We start from the raw sequence: 22,248 nt of genomic DNA, 5'->3' as shown, positions 1-22,248 counted from the left end.
AATAGTGGCTTTCTCTCAATCCAAAATTAATAATTTAAGTCTATTAAATCCTTTTATAAATGAGAGAGAAGCCCCCATTATTTTCAAGCTATTGCATGGTATGTATAATATTTTTAATAGCTTTTTTGTTTTAATTCATTGTTCTCCTATTTTCTGAATCTTATTTTATAAGAGAGTAAATACTCTTCTTTGAGATCTTAAGGAATTCAAACGAGTAGCCTTTGGTTTGAATTTAATTAAAATCTATCTAGAACCTTGAACCCTTGTTTATATGACTGAACATTAAACAATCTACTACAAGAGAAGCGGTTCTATGACTACATTGACTGATACATCTTCAAAAGAGAAGATAAGTATTCTTTACTTTTATAGTTTGGTTTTATTAAGATAGTCAGAAAATCTCATTTGTTTGGTTTTATTGAGATAGTCGAAAAATCTCATTTGTTGGTTTTTCTGAGGTAACCAGAAAATTCTCAGAGAGGGGTTTTTTTTTTTTTTTTGTGATAGCCTTTTAAAATCATAACTGTATTAGGTTTTAAGGTGACCCTGTGAAAACTTATTTATAGTGAGAGCCAATATCATGTGGATAGTGATTATTGGGAGTGGAATAGGTGTGACTGTTTTAGAACAGTTGTTGTACACACCGAACCACTATAACTCTTGGTGTTGTGGGGAATGTTTACTTTTTTACATATGTGGAGAATGTTTATAATTTTATTTATGCAAAAGTAGTGAATGTTTGTAATAGATAGCTTTATTTTCTCTTGCTTGGTTTAAGAATTTGATTCTTACAAATGTTCGTGAAATAAGGTTGTCCTACCTAAACTTGATTTGGGTGTAGGTTGTCCTACGAATTAGTTTGAATCAAAATTTCAATTCTAGTGCGATTGAGATTTTTGATTTATTTAATATTTCAGCACTTTAATTTTTATTTGGCATAGTCTTATTCACCCCCTCTAGGACTTTTTAAGCTCATCTTTTCATCTCTCTACTACTGATGTGAACAGAAATTCTTTCATTCAATTCTTTTCCAAATCATTTTTGGGACATTGGAATTGGCCGAATTTATAACCCTTTACAATGGGCGATTGTTCAGGAGCACAATTTCGTATGCCATACCTTTCAAGTATCTTAGTGATGTAGGACATCTGTGATAAGCTGAGTAGTCCACGAGATCTGTCATGATAAATCTCAATGCTAATGACATAAGAGGCATCACCAAGGTCCTTCATTTCAAATCTTTGAGATAAGAATTTCTTGGTGTTGCTTAACATCCCGACGTCATTGCTAGCTAACAAAATGTCATCAATATACAAAATTATTTTAATGAACTTACTCCCACTGATTTTAATGTAGATATATTCATCTGCAGTATTTTCTACAAAACTATATGAGAAAATTACTTCATGAAACTTTAGATACCACTTTCGTGATGCCTGTTTCAACCCATAAATAGGTTTCTTTAGTTTACAAACCAAACGTTCTAAGCCGTGGGCTATGAAACCTTCGGGTTGCAATATATATATACATTCTCTTTCAGATCCCCATTGAGAAATGTTGTCTTTACATCCATCTGATGTAACTCTAAATCCATATGAGCTACAAGAGCCATTATGATCATAAATGAGTCTTTCTTAGATACTGGTGAGAAAGTTTCCTTAGAGTTAATGCCCTCACACTGGTTAAAATCCTTGGCAACAAGTCTAGATTTATATCTTTTAATATTACCCTTTGAGTTCTGTTTGGTTTTAAATATCCATTTACAACTACCTTATTCCAGAGGGTAACTTAACAAGATCCTATACTTTATTGTCCCTAATGGATTTTAACTCATCTTTCATGGCATTAAACCAACGAGAATGGTCAACACTTTGTTTGACTTGAGCAAAGGATTCAGGATCCTTTATCATCCCTATGTCAAACTCATGCTCCTATAAGTATACGATGTAATTGTCTCGATTTACAGGCCTTCTCTCTCTTTTAGATATTCTTAATGGTTCAGCTTGTTGGGTGTGATTTTGATTATCCTCATCAGTAGGTTGTACATGAGGTTCAACGTGGTGTTATATGGTGACTGCAGGGTTGACTGTAGTATTTATGTCCACGTGATCTTGAGTGAGTATGATCGGAGCCACAATCATTTTTTCTTCAAATACAAAGTTTCTAATGTTCGTGTTTTCAATATTTTCAGTATCTTCTATAAATTTGGCATTTCCTGTCTCAACAATCCTGATAGAGTAGGAGGGACAGTAGAATCGATAGCCTTTTGACCTTTCTAGATATCCAATAAAGAAACAACTTATGGTTTTAAGATCAAGCTTCCTTTCATGCGGGTCATAGATTTTTTCCTCAATAGGACATCCGTAAACATGTAGATATCATAGGCTTGGTTTTCTCCCATTCCATAGCTTAAAATGGGTTTTACTTATTGCTTTGCTGGGGACCCTGTTAAGGATATGAACCACAGTTTTGATCACATCACCCCACAAAGATTTTGGCAATGTCGAATTGTTGACTATGCTTTGCACCATATCCATAAGGGTGTGATTACGCCTTTTAGCTACACCATTCTGCTCTGGAGTACCAGGCATAGCGTACTGAGCGACAATGCCACAATCTCACAGGTATCTAGTGAATGGCCCTGGATTGCGACCTGATTTGTCATAGCTACTATAGTATTCACCACCACAGTCAGATCTGACATGTTTAATCACTTTATCGAGTTGATTTTCAACTTTAGCCTTATAAATTTTAAAAGCGTACAGGGTACCTGATTTTTCACTGATAAGGTGGAGGTACCTGAAACGAGAGTGGTCATCTATAAAAATAATAAAATATTTGTGTCCACTCAAGGAAGCTATACGGAATGGTCCATGAATGTTCATATGTATTACCTCTAAAAGTCCTACACTCCTTGTTGCACATTTCTTTCTGGTTCTGGTCTATTTTCCTTTTATGCAATCAATGCATACTTTATAGTCGGAGAAGTCTAGAGAATGAAGATTCCCTTCTCGCATAAGCTTGTCCAATCTCTTATGAGATATATGACACAATCACTTGTGCCACAATATGGAGGAATTCTCATAGTCTAATCTACATTTAGATTCTGTTTTATTTCCATACAAGACATTAACATTATAGACATGTGAGACAATCAAGTCTAACTGGTATAGGCTGTTTATCATAGAGCCAGTGCCAACTTTAATCAAATTAAAATAAATACTGAATCATTTATTCTCAAATTGAAATGAATATCCCAAATTATCCAAACGAGAAATAGAAACTAGATTGCACTTTATAGAAGGTACAAAAAATATATCTAACAAATCTAATAAATAACTAGACTCTAATATAAGCCTACAGACTCTAATTGCCTCTACATTGACCTTGACACTATTACCTACGTATACTGAACGCTATGCATCAGTTGGTGGTCTGCCCTGTAATAAGTCCTGCATAGAAGTGCATATGTGAATAGTAGTTCCCGAATCTATCTACCAGGAGTCCATTAACACATTGGTTAAATTAGATTCAAAACAGACGAGAACAGAATTGTTACCTTTCTTTATGAGCCATTTCTTATACTGTTCGCAGTCTTTCTTTTGATGGTCCGGTTTGTTGCAAAAGAAACATTTATTGCCTTTAACCCATTTGCAGTTTGATCAATTACCAGATTGATTCTCATGGTTTCCTGCTGGAGGAACTAAGGATCCATTATTAGAACTTTAGTTCCTTTTCCTTTTCCCTTTATGCCCATGTCCATGTCCTTGTCCTGAAGTTACCATATTTATATTTTGTACCTTGCCTATCTGCTTATTCTATCCTCCTCTTGAACACATTGAGAAATAAGTTTGTCCAATGTCCACTTGTCTTTCAGAGTATTATAGTTCATTAGAAACGTACCGTATTGAGGAGGTAGGTTGTTCATGACTAAGTGAACCAGTTGGTCATCTGTAATTTCAAGGCCCATAGATCGGATTTTAGATACAACTTCGATCTGCTATATAATGTATTCACAAATATTTCCTTTTCTGTCATAGATTGAGCAGTTTAATTTATTCAGAAGAAAACTCACTTCAGCTTTATTCGATTTCTTAAATCGGTTCCCTATTTCAATCAGGAAAACTTTGGCCATATCTACATTAGGCATGACACCTCTCATACACTAAGAAATTGAATACTTTATAATTTTGAGGCACATTTCATTAGATCTGGACCAACCCTTGTAATGGTCAACTTCTAATTCAGGGGCATCATCAAATGACCTTGGAGGTTCTGGTTTTACCAAGGAAAGGTTTAATTGTAGGCACCCCAGGACAATTTCAATTGATTCCTTCTAATGAACATAGTTAGACCTAGTTACGGTAGGAACATGGTGCGTTTGAGTTGGAATTGAGACTGAAATAAAAGAGATATATACTCACATTAGTGCATTATTTCATAAATGATTCATGAATGTAAACGAATATCAGGCAAAACTTATCAATTCAGTTGCTAAGATGGGCGTCAACTGAACTATTTAGGATGTAGATGGGCCCAACCATCCAACCCTGGTGAGAATTGGTTATATCATCATCATTCCTCCTGTGGGAGGTGTTAATATGTAAGTGACCCTCTTAAACATGAAGCTAAGTGATGTCAATTATATAAATCTGAAACACTCAAAACTTGTGGGTAGGATGAGTCTTTCAACTTTACATTACTAGCACCATTTACTCCACCCGTTCATGTTCTTGCCAAATGGTGATTGTTTGTATTTTTATCACCATCTGCATGAAATGTAAACATAACTACATGCAATCCTCTTAATCCCAATGTCACAAGTCTGTATTTGTAAAATTTTCACCGATTGAGGTCACTATGGTGGCTAACACAATTGAATCCAATTCTACGAATATAGACTTAGGATTGCTATTATAATATGGCCCTTAATGGATTATATCTTAAATTAGTCTGATATGGCTCACAAGGCAATTGGTGTTGATAGTTGGAAATTTTAGGAACTTAAAGGAGGAACATGTAGGTATGTTACATTATCAATTTCAATGGTCTACATCGACTCTTAAGAATGGGTAATGGGCTCATAATTAGGCTGAATCAAGACTCCATATGATCATGTTATCATTAATGAGCATTATAAGTCTGGCCCCTGTTATTCACACGATAGATAATTAGCATAGAACCATTCATATAGATGGGTTAGATCCACATATTAGTGTCCGAAAGATGGACATATCAGATCAGACTCTTAATATCTGTTAATGAAAAGTTATGTTCTTTATAATCTATCTAGTGAATAGGCCAAATTACATGTTCATTATGAACTCAACATGCGGTTCAAATCTAGGAAACAGATCTCATAATTTGGAATGTGATTTAATAAATCAAACCCAGGATCGATGGGCATACAATGGAATCAGGGCCCATCAATTAAACATGGGTTAAGATGATATGGGCCTAGAATAGAGGTTTATATATGGTCAATTATATATTAGTCGGGCTTAAATTAGTTGGGGAGGTCACACATGAAATCTCAGATGAACGTCAACAAAATAAGTTCCAAAAGGAGAGACCCATCGTAGACCTTAATACATGGCCCACTAATGAGGCCCACTGGAGGTATGTGAAATGCCACTAAATGGCCCAAATAATCTATAATGGGCTCCATCATAGAGGTAGGCCCATTAAATAGCATGGGATGCGGGTCCTGATGTGGATCCAGAAGGTAGACCTGAATCGGGTCTGCATACTCGATAACTAGCCAAAAAGGGGGCCTGTCCAAATACGGAATCAGACAGTGAGAGAGAGATATTGGGCTCTCTCACTGGCCTCTCGATGAGCTGAGGAGAGATTGTTGCTCTCCTACAGCATAGATTTTTTGCGGTCTCGACGTCAGAGTATCGGGTCGAGATGCTATCTATGATGCAAACAAATGGCTGCGGTCGCTAGTGATGAAGATACGACCACGAGATGCCGGCAATGGATGCTAGAAACAAGGGAGTGGTGAGCCATCACCTTCGTTTATAGAGTCAAAAGTCGATAATGGTTGCCAGTTATAACAAATCGCAGGTAAGAGTTCTCACTGTTGTATGTGAAAACCCTATTTGTGCCAGATTTGGGACTATAAATCCCTAATAACTATATATTTGGATAAAAAAATACCTAATTCTGAGATTCAAAATCCCTAATTCCTTTCTGGATTTGGGGCTACAAATTTAGAATCCCCAATTGTGGGATTAGGGTTTGGAAATCCCTAATTGGAATCTGAAATTGGGGATTGGGATATGAAATTCCCTAATTCTGAGATTTGAAATCTGAAATCCCAATTTATCTGGATTTAGGGACTTAAAAATCCTAATTTGGGAGTCAAGATCCCTGATATCTGAATTTGGGGATGGAAATCCCCTAATGACCCTAATTGATCATCCATACCTGATGCACAGTGGTTCTGATACCAACTATTAGAATCTCTTATTTGCGAAATAACCAAAGAACCTTGCTGTCCATGGAATATGGTGATCAAAGGAGGAAGGCGACATACCTATCTGAGATGCCATTGCTGAAGAATTAGAATACCAGGATCTTCCTTTCCTTAACACCTCCTTAGAGTAGATATAATGGGATTATCTGTCTGACATGGTGTAGGATTAGGGGCCCAGCCTTGTTATATAGATTAGACGGGTGCAGAGTTTGTAACCCATCAAAACTCTCTTCCCACAACTCCACACACATTAGAGTCCTAGTAGCATCAAACAGTCGTTTTCATATCACAACTATAGCATTCCAACCCCTTACGCATATGTTCTGGAACCATCACAATGTAGTGAGGTCCACTGGTTTAGCCCATCACATTATCCAACCTTAAGACAATCCAGGCCGTTGATCAATAAGGCCCACCTTATGGAGATCTTACAAGAAATAATTCAAGATAAAGAGGATAAAGACCTCTTTTAGTTTGAAAAACTCTTGTGATTCTTCTTTTTGACTATAAATGATGGAATCATCCATTGCGATATATAAAAAATGATCGCTTTGAAAAAATAGTAAAAAATTAAATGTCACAATATTTTTTTTCACACATGTCCAAGTGATGGGAAACAAATGAATATCTTTTACATATCCACCTAGTTTGTCGACTTTTGGGAAAATTATACAAAGAAAGATGTTTTCGCTTACGACAAAAAAACTATTAACCCCGGAGGATAATATGTTATCTAAAAGTTTTTGAATTTCTGTTTTATAATATTCTAACATTTTTTGATTCATTTATATGGGTCTAGCTTTTGTAGGAATGTGTAAGACCCGACCCAAGTTCATGTGTGTGTGTGTGTAAGTATACATTTCGTTTCTCTTGGTCCCACGGTCCTACCGGTCTAATCCAGATGACCCACGACCCTCGGATAGTGTTTGCAGTCATCCTTAAGCCTTATCATGTAGACCTGACTCGGATCGAGCCGAAACCTATGCCATCTTGTTCACATCGTCATTGCGGTTCTGATGACGCGTCTTGTGCATCCATCTGACGTGTAGATCATAAGTTGTGTGCATTTCATTTTCTAGCCCTTGATCATGGTCATGTGGCCCACCTAAGGATGGTGTGCATGGGTTTCTAGGTTGGTCCCATCTCTTAACATCAATTTCCAACACACACTACACACACACACTACCTAAAACCCTATCCCTACACCACCTATCTTTAAAACACCACCCAAAGACCTAGAAGACCTACTAACCTGACAACATTATTTCTAATTCCCTACTTCAATCATGACCTTTCTCTACCCAAAGCAAGAAAGAAATGATTGCTAGGCTTAAAACCTCCCTCTCTCTCTCTCTCTCTCTCTCTCTCTCTCTCTCTCTCTCTCTCTCTCTCTCTCTCATTTCCTCCCTCTCATTTCCTCCCTTCTCATTCCCATTTCCTTCTTAGCAAGAGAGGGTGGGACGTCCCTACCTAGCCATCCCATTCCAGCCCCTTTCACCTCAAATTCCTCTCAATCCAACCATCCATACCTCATCTTACTCATTAATACATCATCCTTGGTGCACTAGAAGCCAGGTGATACAAGTTTGGAAGAGATCTAAGGTGGGTGTACTTCTAGGATGTAGGATTTTCAAATCCATGTTCTAGATCTATTATTTCTTTCATATGGGAAGTGTAGGACCCACCAATCCATGGTGGAGATCCTACACCACCCCTTAGAAATGACCAAATGGCCTATTTCATGCTTGCATACCCCATGCATGGGGTTTTCCCCTTATGGGCCCCATCATGGAGGACTCCTTAGATTTCATTACATGATAGGTCATTTAGACCTTAGAAACATGGTTGGGATGGCATCCCAACTATTGATCTTGATTCTAAGACATGCAGTGGTTGATTTATGTTGTAACATGTGAATCAATGAAGTGTGTGGTGTGATTGACGAAGGGGGAGGGCCTCAATGTGGCGGAGCCCCTCCTCTTGTGGCCAATCCTTTATTTTTCTTTGATGTTAGCATTCTGATCATGTGTGTGTGGCCCACCTTATGGACCAACAAAAAAATTCAGACCATCCATGGAGGTTGGACGCCCATGGTAGTCCATCCTTAGACATATGGCCCCAAAATCTACCTAAATGGGGCACATGCAAGGGGTTCCTGATGATGGGGAAGGTTTGGACATTTGTGGGGCTCACTGGGGTGGTCCACAATGATTTTCTGGGGTTAGATCCCATTGTAAATGATGTCTATATTTAATTCCTTCAATTACATGTTGCTTTCCGAAACTGTTTGGATAGATTTTTGGGCCAACTTAAGGCTAGAATTTGGAGCTTTTGGTGGGGAGTTTTGTACTAAGTATTATATTATTTTTGAAGTTGTATGTCTCACCTTTGATCATGCCAAATTTCAGCCTCAACTGACCTCATTTGTGTCCTCAAAAGTGTGGGCCAATATGGGTACCTTGCTAGATTTCCTATTGTAATTCCAGCAGCATTGCAGTCTGGAAACTTGAAAATATAAAATAATTTTTGAATAGGTGGGCCACTTTGGTGGACCCTACCTTGTACTATACATGTGTGGGGATGTTGAAATCAATTTTTCCCAAATTTTGGAGACCCGATACCCACCCCTTTTGGGTGCTCAATCAGGGTCTGTCCAGAATTTTGCACTTAGCAGATTCTCTGGACAACTTGCATTCCTTAATTTAATTAAAATATTTTTGATTATCCAACAATCCTAAAATTTTATAGAGGTGTGGCCCACCCATGATAGGACCTACCTGCCAAGTTTCAGGGTCAAAGGACCCCTGTACTGATCGTGGTGTGGACTGGACCAGCCCACCAGGCTGGGATGCCCAGGCTGGGGCGTCCAGCCTTGGTTGGCCGTCCACCCTACCTTACGGGCCCACCTTGATGTATTTGTTTCACCCACCATCCATCTAAGTGTGGTCCATGTGTTACACAGCCATCTCCCTCAGTGGCATCCATTTTTGGGACCCATTTGGATGTGTTTTGGGCTAATTGCCTAGGCTCATAGCACTTTTCACCCTTGGGACGCCCAGGCCCATTGGACCACTGCTGGACTTTCAGTCCAGCAGCATGGTCCCTCTTATTTATGTGTGAAATTCAGTCCTTCCCTTTGGTGGGACCCATAGAGATATACATGGGCCATCAGGGAACTCATACTCAACCCTTTATGATATTGTTAGGCTCCAGCAGGCCCAAAATATGGGTGGGCTGGAATTTCAGCAAAAGGCCCAAACTTGTTGCCCATAAGTGCCTGCTTTAAGGCAGCATGGCCCACTAGATTTGGTATTATTTACACACATATCTTGACCCATTTCCTATCATGCCTTGGGCTTAATTAATGCGCATTTGAGGCTCACCCCAGTTGGGCTTGGTTGGATCAATGTACATATTTAATTGTAGGATTCTATAGGTCCAGTTGGGCTAGAACTTTCTAGATAGGCCCATTGGATCTTTGGACCTATATTTACTATGCTATTGTGATGGGTTTATGGGCCAACATACACTAATAGTTCGGCCCTTGGTTGCCCACTAAGTTAACCACATACTTGGGCCAAGATGTGAGGCCCAATTCACTTGTTTTAAACATGAAAATTTACCCATATGGTTGGAATACCGGGCTGCCCATTAGGCCCACCACAATATGTGGGTTTATAACCTTTTTGGTTGGACCCAAAACTTACTTAGGGGTCCATAATATTGCCTATTAGTTTGGCCATGGATATTGCCCACTAGGCCCACGGATTGTTTTAGGTCTTGGGCCTTGATTTGCTCGAGTAGTAGCAAGCTACCTTTTGGGACCCAGTCGAGGCTGGATATCCTCCTTGGTGGCCCTAAGGTAGGCCCATAGGGTGGTTATTGGTAGTTGAAGGCCCACCTGGACCCTTATTAGGACCACTTCTTCCCTTGGGCTTATATGGCTTGTCTTAGCTTGTGGGCTACCCCAGAGTATTGGGCCCCCATTAAAGGATAATCGCATAGTAAATTGTCTAAAGGAGTATAGATGTTAAGTCTTCATCGCCATATGACGCATCCTCATGACCCATGTGCATCATAGTGTGACTGGACTGCATTTGTGCGTGGTCATAGAGATGATATGGTAGAGGGATGGGGTTTCCCTCTTATGTACATCGAGTGCTTGGAGCTGGTGCATGATCTGTATGCGTGACTCATGCATTGGCATCGCATTTCATGTCAGTATCGCCCTTCCTTCATCAAGGCCCTGCCTTGACAGGGACATTCATGGATGGCCATATTTATGGACACATGAAATATATTATCTTGAGAATTTGGGGTACTTTAGATATCCCTAGGTCAAAGCCCCTAAACTTTCAAGGTAGCTGGAAGACGCCTCAATGCCATGACCGAGTGGAAACCATGAACGCCCGAGTGCCTTACACCGATAGGCCGCATCTCCCACTGTCGTGTAGTTGGTTGAGATGGGATGTGGCCTTATCCACCTAAGTGAGAGGGCATTGCTAGGCTGAGTCTGACCAGCTCGTAAATGGGTCCACTACTGTCGAGTCTTGTTGGTTATTGGCTGTTCACAGGCGGGTAGTGTGGTCTTTTATGCTCAACCTACTGTGCGGCTTGGAGAGAGACAGTCATCTTGTAGTGCATTAGACCCCGGTGGTACTCCTTATGATGGAAACGTATTAGATATGTGGATTGGTTATGAGCATTGACATCTCCTTATATTTATATAGCCTTGGTATGGCTTCTTGTAATCTTGGCAACCTTAGTCAGCTTGTGGCATTGGCACTGATCATATTTCCTTTCTACATTCCCTATTATTCTTCTGTGCACCATTTTCACACACTTTCATCACCCTCTAAGCTTTCTATAAGCTTAAGTACGATTGATGCGTGTAGGAGATCCTAGGTCGGCGTCTTAGCAACGGAGCTTGGATAGGAGTTGAGCCAAGGACCCCAGTGTTGTAGATCTCCTTCATTCTTCTTTTGTCATCAGATGTATTTCCTTTTAGCATTGTATTAAAGCTCAAATTTATAGTGGATTTTGTGATGTGTGCCTTTGTTATTTCTCAAATATACTTGCTGTGATCTTGGGTATACTTATATTGAAATAGATATATGGTTATGAAAATCATCCTCGTAGGATCCCAGGACCGGAACCTGTCTAAGGAGCCAAAAATGGGGTACTACAGAGGCTGTTGCGGCCAGAACCGGCTATCGGGTTCCTTGTGAGCCCGATTATCGAGTCGGGGGCATGATAGAATGTCTTTTTTTTTTTTCTTAAATCTTTTTCATAAGATAATTGAATTATGTCTTTTTTCGTTCCCAAAATACATGGGGAAGATCTGAACAAACCTCTTGTTCCAATCGATTCCTGAAGTTTTCAATTTTTAAGTTCAATTTAGGTTTTGTAACTTTTGTTCTATTTTGATATGATGAACATTTTGTCTTAGGTGTTTGATATGTTCTTATTTTATAGTTATTAAATTACTTGATTTAGTTATTAAAAAGGGTTTTAATCGATTAAGGTCTCGGGTTTGTGGCGGATTAATAAATTCAAAAGTTAAATTTTTTTCATATATTATGGTATGAAGTCTTATATTGTCAACACTAAATGATTTTATTAGTTTTAGAAATAGTGCTCCTAAAATTATAGGTTTGGTTAAGTCTTTGATTAGTAAGAAGTTAGTCTTAATACATATTCATTGATTGCATACTTGTGCTTTTGATAACTTGTATTTAATTCTTAATTTTGATCCACTAGCTATTCTTAAATGTTCTATGGTTGGTTCAAAATATTTAGATGGTATTAAACCTTCTTGTATATAATTCATATCTTCTCCTAAGTCTATTAATGTTATGGTTTGAATATGAAAATCTTCATCGATTACTATTGTTAATAAAATATGTTATTTTTGATAATCGAGTGTTGGGGATTTGCGCTGTGGAATCACATAGATCTAGATCTAGGATAACAATCCAAAAGCACCAAGCACACAAGAGAACACACAGATTTAACGTGGAAAATCCTTTTGAAAAAAAACCACGGCACAAAATGACAGATCTTCACTATGAAAATAGAAATTACAAAGAGAGGACTTAACCGATTTGAACAACCTCGAATCTCACCCTTACTACACCCTTTAGAAACCCTAAAACACTTTTATGAACCCTTGGAACCCCTTTAGAAAGCCTTAGAATACCTTAGAATAGCCCTAGGGACCCTATTTATAGTTTAGGAAACTCCTCTTCCGCACCTCTACAAAATTGCCTCAAATTTACGCAGTCCGCACAAAATTTGCACAGTATCTACGTAACCCTCGACTAGTTGAGCCAAGTCCTTGACTAGTCGAAGGACCCCCTGGACCGGTCGAGCCTGACCCTCGACTGGTCGAGATAAAAAATTATCGCTTGCTGGACTTTGAGTCGAGTGGGCCTCGACTGGTCGAGCCAAGCCCTGACCAGTCGTGCAGTGCGGTCAGAAATAAATTTAAGACATCTGTATTACAACAATCTCCACCATATCTTCAATCTTTAACCGTGTAACTCTTTGACCTCTTTTCTTACCTCTGCATCATATCACAACTTCTTGTGCATACTTCGTCCTTCTTTTTCACCATCGCCATGCCCAGAGAAGTTGCACAGAACTTGAACTTCTCCGTAGGAACATTCTAGGTGATCATGTCCGTCGGATTAGAATCCACGTGCCCAACCACCTTTGCTTATGTCTTCTCAAAAGTAAAGACGTAGTCTTCTTACCATCTCACCGCTACCCAATATTGCTTGCCAGGGTATTTGCTCACAACATTGATAGCCTGTGAAATAACTAGTCTAATCTAGACCATGGCTTGTACTGCCAACCATATTCGAATAAGGCTCATGAGATATATCCTACTTTTTCTCATCTATTTTGGGACATGTCCTGAGAAAAACTTTAAGGAAAGACGCGTAGGGAATGCTCTCCGGCTTTACATGGTCCATCACCTCCTTGATCAATACCTACATAAGGTATTCTGCTTGAGATAACCAAAGCCTACTCTTCCAGTCTCAATGCCAAGAACCATCTTTACAGCCCCCGATCCTTCATCCTGAATGTCCTACTTAACTGAGTCTTTAGTAAATTGATATTAAATATGTCATAATTAGCGATCAATATATCATCAGCACACAATTCCTGACCCACCATGAAGGAATCCAACCACTGCCTAGGCGACAAGTCATACCACGACCTACTGCAAACTTTTTTCTCAGCCCCTTTAACTTCGAACCGCTTTGGTTGTTTCACGTAGATCTGCTTTTCCAATTTTTCATATAAAAGTGTAGGCTCCACATCCATCCTTCCAGCTCAAGATCACATTGGCCAACCAGCGCCAATCACGGATCTAATAGACACCTTCTATACGGTCAGCACGAATATCACTAAGATGCCAATCTATCCTCTCTGAGCATAACCCTTCACTGCCAACCTGGCCCTGTATCTATGATGTATCCTCCTGAAGATCCCTTGCATCCAACTACTTCCAGGCCCACTGGAAGCTCCACCAGCTCCCATATGTTGATCTGGTACTATGAGTCCATCAATTGACCATAGTCACCTTCCACTTCTCAGCACCTAGGTCACCTAGAGCCGTCTGAATAGAAAATGAATCTCCTGCGATATTAGAGTCATCCATGTACCTCGCCGATATCCTGCGATTATGTCGTGTGATTCTTCTCACTGGTGGCTACTCCACCTACTCTGTATCTCCGTCTGCGCGTCTTAGCCTTCCAGCCTTGCCCACTCATGTGGCCATGCCCAACATGCCACACATATGTAGAGGTGGAATCCGCTATAGCCACTGTAGCTTCACCTTTTAAAGTGCTCCCGATGAACCTGTACATATTATCGAGTCATTGCACTTTCATGATTATCTGTGCCCCCTTAAATACCTTAAGAGCACCATCAATACTTCTGAACTTACAGCCCATTGCCTCAAGTACACAAAGAGAAATCAGATTCTTCTTCAGATCATGAACATGCTTGACATCAGTCAAGGTACGCTTCACCCCATCAAATATCTTGATGCCCACCATACCAACTGCCACAACATTACAGGCAAAGCCAATGCCCATAAATACCTGTCCACCATCACACTCCCTGTGGCTGGTGAACCAACTCTGATGAGGAGTCATGTGAAAAGATGCCCCTGTGTCTAGAATTCACTCGCCCTTACGATCATCGTATGGCCGTCTGATCGTAGACACAGACAAAACATCACCATCACATCCACTCGATCCATCTGACATGGCAGCATTGGCCTCCCTGTACGAAGCCTTAGAATCTTCTCTCTTAGATTTAGGATTTGTACAATCCTTCTTTACATGTCCTTCCATCCCACAATTTTAGCACTTTACCTTTTCTTTGCCCCTGCCCTTGGATTTGGATCTAGAACCTGAAGAACTTGTACCTTGTTCAAAATTCCTACCCTCTGTAAATAGTGCATCAGAAGATAACCCTATGTCAACATTAAGCTTTCTCATAGCATTCCCTTGATTGGCTGAGATAACAATGTCGACACTCAGGGTTTTATTCATGGAGCACATGGTGTCCTTGAATGACTCATAAGACGCCGGAAGATAATTCGGCAACATACATGCTTGTTCTTCATCTTTCATCACTCCCTCCATATCTAGCAATGTGTAAACAATTTATTAAAGTTGTTGATGTGAGCCTCCAGGTCTCCACCCTTTGCCATCTTGAAGTTATACCATGCCGCTTCAACTGTAGGCGATTTTCAGAAGATTTTTTCGTATAAACATCCTCTAACTTTGCCCATAACTTAGCCATAGTTTTCTCCCTCATGACATCGTAGAGAACCTCATCCGTGAAACATAAATGGATCAATGATAAGGCCTTCTTATCAAGAGTATTCCAATCATCATCAGTCATAGTAGACTTTCGCTCATCAAAAGTACCATCTTTGCCTTACTTGATTAAGGAACTCATCATCTTGATCTTCCATAACTTAAAATTATTTTTCCCTGAGTACTTCTCAATATCATACCTAGTGCTTCCCATTGATGTTAATCCCTCATATTCAGATTTGTGCCCCAACGATTACTCTGATACCACTTGTTGGGGATTTACACTGTGGAATCATACAGATTTAGATCTATGATAACAATCCAAGAGCACCAAGCACACAAGAGAACACACAGATCTAACGTGCAAAATCCTTTCAGAAAAAAACCATGGCATAAAGCGACAAATCTTCACTATGAAAATAGAAATTATGAAGAGAGAGGACTTACCCGATTCGAACAACCTTGAATCTCACCCTTGCTACACCCTTTAGAAACCCTTAGAACCCCTTTAGAAAGCCTTATAATACCTTAGAATACCTTAGAATAGCCCTAAGGACCCGTATTTATAGTTTAGGAAACTCCTCTTCCGCACCTCTGTGAAACTGCTTCAAATTTACGCAGTCTATACAAAATCTACGCAGCATCTGCGTAACCCTCGACTAGTCGAGCTAGGTCCTCGATGGTCAAAGGACCCCCTGGATTGGTCGAGCCTGATCCTTGACTAGTCGAGACCAAAAATTACTGCTTGTTGGACTTTGAATCGAGCGGACCTCGACAGGTCGAGCCAGGCCCTCGACCGGTCGAGCAACCCCCTCGACCGGTCGAGCAGTGCAGTCAGAAATAGATTTAAGACATTTGTATTACAACATGTAGTTCGGTGGTGAGATTGATAGCATGCATTTGATTTTATATTTATATTACGAGTGTTTCTTTCGCTATTTGTTTTCCTTTGTTGGCTTAAAGTATTGCTACTTGTTCTTATATGCATTCTTGATATATGATTAACATGTTGACTTGTCTCTTTAGTTCTCGTAGCTCTTGTTTATTGTCTTTTATTTCTTTTTGTAATTCTGGTAGTGTAGGTATTCATTCTTTTGGTATTTGAAATCTGTCTAATATTATTGTTATGTTATAATGTTACATTTTATTTGTTTATGGTGCCTTTGTCACCGTATCTTGTAGATTTCTTGAATATTGTCGTCTTAGTACATGGTCTTGTATATGTTAAGCATAATATATTAAAATTTGTCATTCTTTAGTTAAAACACATATGCTTTTATTTTTATCTTTACATTCCAGACATATCTCATAGTTCATATCAGTTTCCATTTTCTCTGTATTACTATCTTTTGAGTTTGAATCTGAAGATTAAATATCATCTTTGTTGTATATATTTTACTTCATTGACAGAGTTTGAGTCTAATTGATTTAATTTTTCTTGTTCGGAATCTGAATTAGAGTGTTCTTTTAATATGTATATAAATCTTTATTTAAGTTCCTGTCTATGTTTAAACTATTTATTTTGTTCTTGAGAGGTCAATTATTTTTAAAATGTCCGAATTTACCACATTTATAATATACTGATTGTTTATTAAAAGTCTTATGTGTTCCTTTTTTATTTTTCCAAGGTCTTTTAAACTTATAAGGTTTTTTTTTATATTATTACTATTATTGGATTCGTTATCTTTTTCATGAATATACTTTATTAAAATTTCTTTTGAACCTTTTATTGGAATATTTCTTATGAAGTCTTTTTTAAGGGGGCTATTATAGGCTTGTATTCAAATTGTTCACAGAAATGTCTTATTTCTATTATACTTAATTTTCTTTCTTTTTTGATTTAGAATTGTAATTTTAATTCCGTACATAAAGTTAGTCCTTCTGTTATTATTACAGATGTTAAATCTACATAAGTAATCCTCTCATAAGGAATGTTTTTGAAATTATAATATTTTTTAAAACTTAATTTTATTCTTTCTACAAATAATTTAGGTAAACCTAATAGAAATCTTTCTCTCTAATATGAGACATTACAATTTGTTCTAAGTATAACATCGTTAATAAATACATCCTTATACCATCTGAAATCTGATAATGTGGGGCATCTTAAATTATTTAGTATTTTGCTTGATCTTTACTTAATATAAGTAGGGTCTCATAGGAAATGTCTAAGGATGGTGAAAATAATAGTATTAAGTGCATCTTCTACCAGTTGTCCTTGGTTAAATATTGGTTGATTATTATCATATGTTTTGTAAGTATAATACGTTGCTGATAATCTTGGTTAGATAGTTGTCCCACCAGCCTTTGAGTTGTCTAGTAAAACCGGAGATGACCATTGGGGCATTGGTAAAATCATCGATGCCTTTACTCTTGTAAACAGTGACACCCATATTCATTTCATTAGCAGTGTTAAGAATTTGATATTTAGATTGGCCATCAATATTCCATTTATATATTGTTCCAATATTGTATGTACTCTTTATATTTTTGTAACGCCCCGGATTTCGGAGGCCAAGTAAATACTCGACTCTTAATATCCCGGGTGCCACTTATGCTTTACAAAGCAGGATATATAGTTTGTTTCACCTAGCATTTGAGCAGTTCATATAATTAAAATAGACCATGCAATGTACCCTGGAATAAACAAAAATTTTAATGCAAGTAAATCAGCTAACAAGTAAAATATGTCTATCCAGAGTACGGGACTACATCCGAGAAAAAATTACAGTTTTAAAAATACAAAATGTGTCAACTCTAAAATCTCATTGACGTCTCGCAGGTGTCCAACATTGGCCCACCCAACAATAGGAAGTAAGAGGACTCATCTGACTCCATGGATGCCTCATCCAACGCGTCAAACTCCAGGGTACCTGCATCTATGATAGGGTCTGGTTGGTGTTTTAAAACATCGTCTCAGAGTTAGTGAGTGATTAATTCAGTGGTTTCATTAACTTTAAGTTACGCATATTATCAATTCCACTAGTAGAAGTAATGATAAAGCAACTTGAACACTCAATTCCTAAATACTCTTATTAATTCACATGCATGTTGTATGAGATGATGCATGCCCTCACAATCTAACACTCCCTCATAAACGACTCCAACACCACATTCGCAAATGCCAACACTCCCTCAACACGCGACCACAACTCCCAAGTTGTCACAGCCTAAACTAATGCGATGCGATGAATGTTGGTGTTAGCTGAGTGAATTAATTAAGTTCATTCATCTAGCAAAATTAGGGAAGCTGGAACACCTCCATATAGTCAATGGCCTTATCTAGATTGTTAGGGTTAGGGTGGCCGTAACGGCTTTATGCCTGCAATTCTTGATCTAAATTTAGGTATCACCATTTATTTCATAAATTAATAATTCCAAAGGTACGTCATGATACCTAAAGGTATAAGGATCAACTCGGTATGAATCGTTACCCAAACATTAAGTATAATCACTCAGTTTTGAGGTACAAACTTGTCATATAATACAAATCACCACAGAAAAAGGGCTCGTCACTCAATTCCATTCAGGCCCGGTTTGTTTGAACGGTACTCTGGCATGGAACCATCGGTCGAGTAATTTGACGGGGGCCGTTCGAACAATGATCTATCACATCCATGAGTTCTCACTAGTTATTATGGGGAGGCTCGTCATCCCAGCGTAGGCCAATAGCATGGACACAGTGTCCCATACCACCATGCCTGGCTCTTGAGACTTAAGGATAATATTACTAATGGTTAATAGTAGGCCTCTCAAAGTATGGGGTGCTTTAGATTTAGGTAGGCATGATCATATATGGTGAAAACACATGGTTGGTCGACTGTTAGGCTAATTCGGTTAACTCGGACTAACTCTAGCATAACTAGAATTAGGTGCAAGCATCCCGTGTAGTCCAACTACTATCGATTATCTGTGTTTGGCTTAGATCAATCGGACTAGTTTGGTGCGGCCAACCCAATCGGAGCTACCCTTGCGGATTTACGGTTTGCCGGTCAACCCGACTACCCAGGTAATTCTGGTCAGTCAATCGCACTAATAAATTGACTATCGTGACTAACATAAAGGGATATAAACAATGAATTCAGAAATTCCTACTTTATGGTGCATTTCATCGAACATACAGGTGGCATTACATTAAGATAACAATTAATGGAAAGTAAGTGGCCATATAAGTGTACATTGGGTAACATGCATTTATCTACATATTATATCAATCATTAATTGGTACTAATTAACATGCATTCATCTATACGTTACCCAAATCAATAATCGGCACTAGTTCGCATGCATTCGTCTACGCATTACACAAATCATTATTCGGCATAAGTTAACATGCATTCATCCATTCATAACAGAATTCATTAATTGTGACAAGGGGTTTGATAAAGAGAAAACTAGGGGCAATGGTCCTCATCTTAGGTTAGTATGTTAGGTTCACACTTGCTTCTAGTGCTAGGGTCTCGCAGGTTGGCTCACCAGCGTCCTCAAATCGTTGCCGGGGAGATTCCGGTAATACGGCGTGATGTGGATGAGTTTTCGGCTAGTGGCGGCGAGGTGGATCTTCCATATTAGCTCCTCTCCCTCACTTTCTCCTCTCTTCTCCACTCTCCCCCCCTTTCTTGCAATGAAATTCGTGTGGGAATGAGGGGGTTGATAAATGGGGCTATTTATAGTGCCAGAAGTGTGTAGAAAAGCCCTGATTCTCCTTTTCCCATTAAACTTGCCCTAAGGGAGGTTGATTTCAGTTTACAAAGTCTTTGCGGGGCTCACTAGCTCATTCGTGTTAGGAGAAATGTGCCCCACTATAGGATTTATGGTTTGTCAGAATCAGGCGGCAATCGGACACTTCGATCAACCGTGGGGACCCCATTTATAATTGACGATCGTCGGTGCTCGATCAGGGCCGCGACTATACGTATATGAGCAGGTAAATATCTTTAACTCATACATTGAGTTTGGTTGCGATGTAAAGGTCAAAAAGTTACAACTTCACGAAAAAGTGGGGGGTCTATTTCACTTAAGTTTTATATTTCGGCTTAAAGGATTCAGGCGTTGCAAGCACTTGGCTTTTGGCCCAAGTTGAGTACTTCTAGGCACTTTCTTGGTTCTCCACTCGCCATGGGTGTCAAGCCCAGTGGGATAGATATTATTCCATAGTTTTGGAACTAGTAGCCCACTAACGAACAATATAGAGCTTGTTTGGATAATCAATACATTTCTAGAATAAATTAGGTAGGAGATTTCTTGTGCGCCACGTTAGGGTCTGGATTAGCTAAGTCCATAGTGTGACCTATTTGTAATTAGCAAAAATGGTGATTCGGTCATAACGACTCTAAACCATTGGTTCTTAAGTTAAAAGGATAATTGGGTCACTTTGGTTTGTTAATTAAGATCCAACCCCTAGTTGTCTCGGCTTTGGATAGATCTTTATTTTAGTTGTTGTCATCTTGATTAGTCGGTGATAGGTCAGCTATATTTCGGCCATATGTGAACAAATCATTAGGTTAAACTTGATCCTTAAGTGATTAGGCGGATTCGTCAGCTTTTTACGATTAATTAATCAAATTTGTGAGGTTCTTTATTGGTATCACCCATGTATAGTGTAAGATCTGACCCAAGTTTCTGCATGTTCCTGTGTGTGTGAGTATGCATTTCATTTCTTGTAGTCCCGCGGTCCTACCGGTTGAATTCCGGTGACCCATGACCTTCGGATTGTGTTTGCGGTCATCCTTAAGTCCGGTCATGTAGACCTGACTCGGATTGACCCGAGACATATACCATCTTATTTGCATCATCGCTACGGTTCCAACGACATGTCTTGTGGATCCATCCAACTTACGGATCAAAAGTTTGAGCATTACATAATATGGCCCTTGATCATGTGGCCCACTTTTGTGCAAATGCATGTGGGTCACTTCCATGGCACAATTCCCCATGCACACCACACACACACTACACAATCTCATGGAATAACACCACCCACTTAAGTCACTACCCAAGCCTAGTCTAAAACCTACAAACATAGTAATCTCTTCCCATAGCCATCATTACTTTCTTACAAACTCATGATGGCTTTTCTCTCTCGATCTTTCCTTTCCTCTCATTTTCTTCCCTTAAGCTAGCAATTTCTCTCCCTCCAATGTCCATATTTTTCTCTCTTCTCCAGCCCTTTAACCCCTATCATATTCCCAATCCCTCCATTAGAACTAGATCTCCACCATTGAAATTCATTCCTTGCTCCAAGAGCTTCATGGAGTAAAGTTTGGGGGTGAGATCACAAGTGGGTAACTATGATCTTATTGATATGATTTTCTACCTTTAAATCTTCTTATTTCTTCTTATTTGGATCATATGGGACCCACCAATCCATGGTGAGGATCCCATTTGACCCCATGGATATGGCCCTTTGGCCCATCCTACATGCATATCATGATACATGATGAGGCCATTCTCCATGGACCCCATCATGACGTATTATATCATCCACTTCATTTCAAGGGCATCTAGACCCTAGAAGTCATGTTGGGATATGTAACGTCTCAAAAAAATCCGTATAAAGACCCGAGTACCATCTCAGGCAGAAATCACTAAGGGTCGAATTCTGTAGAAATTAGACAAAAATTAATTAAGTACTAAACTGAATTAATTAGTAAATTAGCTTGAACTACTTTATATACGAACTGCAAGACCTAAAACTATTAGAATCACTAACTTAACATTTCCTAAAAACCTAGGATCAGTCTCAAAACCCAGTTGCTCTCGGGAGCACATTGAAACCCTGTACTAGACCTGGCCGCGGCGGGCTCGCGGGTCCGGCGGCCCGCCGCCCCTCCAACACGTGTGGGGCCTTGCAAATCCACATGGGGCCCTCTATTTTGCCCCCCTTTGCCCTATTTCTCTCCATTTCATCCCCTTCAAGCTCTCCCT

This window comes from Magnolia sinica, chromosome 19 (assembly GCF_029962835.1).
Source record: "Magnolia sinica isolate HGM2019 chromosome 19, MsV1, whole genome shotgun sequence".
Classification (NCBI taxonomy): domain Eukaryota; kingdom Viridiplantae; phylum Streptophyta; class Magnoliopsida; order Magnoliales; family Magnoliaceae; genus Magnolia; species Magnolia sinica.
Note: the sequence above shows the minus strand (reverse complement) of the source record.